Source organism: Arachis hypogaea, chromosome 15, assembly GCF_003086295.3.
Source record: "Arachis hypogaea cultivar Tifrunner chromosome 15, arahy.Tifrunner.gnm2.J5K5, whole genome shotgun sequence".
Classification (NCBI taxonomy): Eukaryota; Viridiplantae; Streptophyta; class Magnoliopsida; order Fabales; family Fabaceae; genus Arachis; species Arachis hypogaea.
The window spans coordinates 115,745,332-115,750,994 of NC_092050.1; positions in this window are offsets into that span (position 1 = coordinate 115,745,332).

Below are 5,663 nucleotides of genomic sequence, written 5' to 3' on the forward strand. Positions count from 1 at the left end.
TGTATCTGAAAAACAAGAGATATATACGGAATGAGAACCCTGGGCCCATGGGTTCCCAGTACAGTAAAAGTGCCAAATAAATTCAATGTACTGCAATGAAAACTCACTAAGCATCCTAAACTTCTTCGCCAATTATTCATCCTAGGTTCTCGCTAATCCATGAATAGGCAACTGTCATAAGGGAGTGCTAAATCTAATTCATGTTTCACATGTTTCCCAACTCGCTGACTCTTCCACGAATCAGACTCAGAATTATAAACAAAGCCATCACCAGTTGTTCTGCCTCAGCAATTCTATATCAATACATCATACACTCGCCTGGAGCTAGTGAAACCACATCACCGCGTCTACCCAGGGAGCTCCAGTTATCTCATTCAATAATCATCATCATCATGCAATCACATCATCAATTCATCTCATCAAGAACAGCCCTTAACACCCACCGACACCAGTATGAGGGGCCTCTCAGTTGTACAAACACAAGCAATACAGGCAAGTACTACACAAATATGGTACAAGTAGAACAAGTAGCATATAGTCAGGTAACATGGCATATATGATGTAGAAATCCAAAACAAATGGCAAACCCAAACAATTCAAACATATGCAAATGATGAATGCCTGTCCTATGGCTGATGATATCATCTGTCGGTTATATAGCCAACCCGACATGTCCTGGTAGCTAACTATTGGACAGAAACACCCTTGCGGAGCAAGTAGGTTTGAGCTACAACCCCCTTGCTACTGCCCGCTCAACCCAGAGCCAGTGAAATAATCACTACTGCGGCTACTACCCAGGCGGGTGTCTAAAAGCTCAACCTGGAGCGAGTAGAATCACCACTACTACCGCTACTACCCAGGCGTCACAATCTCTGACCTGGAGCAAGGGGGACGAACCACAACCCTTGCTACTACCCGGGGTCTCAATCTCTCTCCTGGAGCAAGTGGGACGAACCACAACCCTTGCTACTACCCAGGATCTCAAAACATACATTCGTTCAGTTTAGAAGCAATCATCACTGTTATCAAATCTCAAACATTAACCTGGAGCAAGCGGGACGAACCACAACCCTTGCTACTACCCAGGATCTCAAAACATACATGTATTCAAAAATCCATAATTAAACTCATTTATCATAAACATCCTTTCCCGTCTCATACCCGGAGCAAGTGGACAACGCCACTGCCTACTACCCGGGGTCACACATCACATTTCAACCCTTTTCATTGTTATCCGTGTAACACATTCATTCATTAATCATATATGAATTTATACTCAGTCATAAACAATAATGGCTTTGCCGTAACCCGGCAATAACTCAGCCATCCGGCCCATGGTTCAATCAAGAACCGGCCACTTATCAACAAATATAGCCCTTCGGCTCATGGCATACACGGTACTCCCACCGTCACCCTCCATATCTCATATAATCATCTTTGATCATCATTGATCATAACTTTTCCCCTTGCTTCACTCGCAAGTTACCACATCCCCTAGCTCCTTTCTCATTTCTAGGCATATCATAATGATTTAATACATAAGGGGTGAAATCGGAGGCTTAGAAGTATGAGATTTGCCTTTAAAAACTCAAAAATCAACTTTGGCATGAAAATAGGGCCACGCGTACGCGCACTCCACGCGCACGCGCGGATGGCCAAAAACTCATCGACGCGCAAGCGTCATACGCGCGAACGCGCAGGTTGAAAAATATCAAAACGGCGCGCAAGCGTCAACCACGCGTACGCGTGGGTGCTCTTGCGCCCAGGCACAAAACTGGCACAACTCTGGCACAACTCTCTGGAAAATAGCTGGGCATATGGTGCAGCGCATCGACGCGCCCGCGCACGCGTGGATGGTGCTTTCTGGAAGAACGGCGCGCACGCGCCAAGTGCGCCAACGCGCGTAGGGTCGTTCTGCTAAAAATTTTCTAAGTTAAAAGCTGCAGAATTTACAGATTCAACCCCCAATCTTCCGACGGTCATAACTTCCTCATTTTAAATCATTTTTCACCCGTTCTTCGAACGGCATGGACATCCCGGATCCAATTTCATTTCTAAACAGATTTGGCAGAAAACGGAGGTCCGTAGTCCAGGTTATGTCCCGTCAAAATATGCCCAAAAACCATGTTTTCATACACAACCACAAGGTGCCATTTTCAAAACAAGCCATTTTCAACACTTTTCAAAATCAACCAAAACATGCCAATTTCATCCCTTTCTTTGAAATCAATCAAAATATACTAAAATCAACATCAACCCTCCTCAACTCACACATTAACACTTTCTCAAACTCAAACACATTTACATATCATACACTCTTCCTCATGCCAAATTTCAACAACACTATTTCCAATCAACCATCATTATACATAATCAATATCATACTCACTATCACGTGGTTTCACCCACAAATCAACCTTAATCATTCCTCAAGCATATATCACAACATACATATCTCTAATGCATCATCATACCATCAAGGCATCAATAGTCATAATTACATATATGACCACATAATATGTCTCAACCAAAACCAAACATACCTCATCTATATAATTTCACTCAAATTTACCAAATTCCACACTTCAACTCTTCAAACCTTATTATTCAATAACCAACCCAATCATTCATATATTCATTACCGGAAATTCATCCAATCACTTGTGTCATCATACAATGCACACATCACTTACCTTTCTTACCTCTTTCCGGCCTCCGGCCCAAAATTCACGGCCTCCGGCCCAATTTTCACAATTTAAATGCATAAACCACAAATCAATACTCATTACCCAATACATCAAATTCTCAATACACCAAGCATACAAGGCCACACAATTCTCAACCCAATCATTAATTCACATTACATACCAACTATGCATATTAGCACCAACCATTTACACAATCCAAACTTAATCCTAGGGGCATCTAGCCTAGGAATTCTCATCACAACACACGGTACTTAAATGAAACTTAAACCGTACCTCTTGTAGCCAAATCAATTGAGCCTCTTCTTTGAAAGTCTTCACCAACCTTAGCTCCAAGCCTTACCAAAGCTCCTCAAGCAATACCAATCTCCCAATTGTGCACCAACATCATCAAATACACTAACATAACCAATATCACATACATACATCAACCTAGGGCTCATAAAAATGACAAATCACAAGGGTTTGAGCAATTCTTACCTCAGCCCATATGAAGTAGGGATAGAACCCACTTAGAATCCATGTTGGAGTATCCCTAAACACCCAAAATCACAAGATTTCAACACTAACTACCCAAAAACGTGTAACAGTGGGGAATTTCGAAAACTGGGCAGAGATGAATGGAATACTCACTACAAAACTTAAATAGAATTGTAGAGAATGAGAAGAGCGATGCGTGGCCGCAAACGGCTCGTCAATCGGAGCTCCGTAGCTCAAGTTATGGTGGTTTGAAGATCAAAGAGAGTTAGGTTTTCTCTCTTCTCAATTTCAGCGCCCCAACCCTTCTTTGTAGGGTAAAATGAGCTGAAATGCTCATAACTAATGTTTATATATGTTGGGTCTTGGGCCCACTTAGGTCCGGTTCACTTATTTTTGTCCGTTGGCCCAATTTTGGGCCAAAACCTTTAAGATTAGCGTTCTAAATCGCACTTTAAATATTTCTACCTTCCCTAATTATAATTCCTCATTTCTTAATCTCATTTACTCATAATCAATTTTCTCAGCTGTAGTACCAGACAGATCTCAGCCGGTACTGCCGGTCAAAATTCCACTGCACGCTTTTACGCAGAAAACTATGTTTTTCGACTCGGAAAAATTCACTGAATCCAAATATCATATTTAAATTATCAAATTCCAATTGCCAAATCTTCCAACCATATTCGCTCCTATTTAACTTATTATTTAATTAATTTCGGTTAGACCGGGTATTACATTGTTTGAGACTGAACTTGTCTCCTTTAGCTACGGGTGTATCCATTGGTCTACAATTTTCCATGCCATATCTACTTAAAATCTTTTTGATATAGTTCTTTTGTGATAATCCAAGAATACCTTGAGAATGATCTCTTAGTATCTCGATTCCTAATACAAAAGAGGCATCACCAAGATCTTTCATTTCGAATATGTTCGATAGAAATTTCTTAATTTCATGAAACAAGCCTATATCATTGCTCGCAAGTAAAATTTCATCAACATATAAGACCAAAAAAAGTATTTACTCCTATTGAATTTGCGGTATACACATTCATCTATAATATTTACCTCAAAACCATATGAGGTAATGCCTTAAACTTGTGATACCATTGACGGGAAGCTTGTTTGAGATCATAGATGGGTTTTCTCCCTTTTTCTGTTGGATCTCCTTAATGGTACTTCTTGAGGTTGTTGAGCTTGCTGTATGGGTTGGGGTTGAGGAGGATTCTCATTATTTTCCGATACTGTAGTAGTATCTTGAGCAACAACAATATTCTCATTGTTCTCTTGTACTGTAACTGGATCTACAGTAGGATTCTCATTTTGCTCTTGTACTATAACTGTATCTTGAACAACAATAGGCACAAGGACCTGATCATTGTCAGTTACAGAATCCTCATCAAAAGCAACATTCCTAATATTTCCTTCCTCCCAAACTCAACATTCTCAAGAAATCTCGCATTTCCCGTTTCAAAAATAGACCTTGATGCAGGATTGTAAAACTTGTACCCCCGTGAGCGCTCAGCATAACCAACAAAGTAGCAACTAATTGTCCTTGAGTCCAATTTTCTTTCATGCGGCCTATAAGGTCACGCCTCAAATGGACATCCCCAAATATGCAAATGCTTTATACTAGGCCTTTTTCCAGTCCAAATTTCATATGGGGTTTTGTTAACTGCTTTGCTTGGCACCCTATTAAGGATGTATACTGTGCGGTCTTTAAGGTTTCTCTCCAGAGTGATTCAGGCAAGGAAGAATGACTAATCATACTTCTCACCATGTCCTTAAGAGTTTGGTTCCTTTGTTCTGCAACACCATTCATGCTAGGTTTGTCTGGCATGGTGTATTGTGGAACAATACCACACTCCTCTAGGAAAAGAGCAAAAGGCCCAAGACGTTGCTCACCTGAACCATCATATCTTCCGTAGTATTCACCACCATGATCAGATTTGACAGCTTTAATTTTCTTTCCAAGTTGAAGTTCAACTTCAACTTTGAAAGACTTGAAAACATCCAAGGCTTGGGACTTTTCATGAATTAAATATAGATACCCGTAACGAGAGTAATCATCTATGAATGTAATAAAGTACCGTTATCTATTCCAAGAGACAGTAGGGAATAGGCCACATATATCGGTATGTATCAGTTCTAAGACATCTTTAGCTCTCTCGGTACCTAATTTCCTTTCGTTTGTCCTTTTCCCCTTTATGCACTCAATGCAGACTTCAAAGTCCGCCAATTTTAGGGGTCCAAGAATTCCATCCGACACGAGCCTCCGAATTCTCTGTTTAGAGATGTGACCTAGGCATTTGTGCCATAATGATGCCGAATTCTCATTTAGTTTTTGTTTTGTACCCATTTGCAGTATTTCATTATTATAGGAATTTAAGTCAAGCCTATATAGATTATCCACCAAATGACCAGAGCAAATATTATTCGAATTATAGAAGAGACTGACTTTATTGTCTTCGAACGAACAAAAAT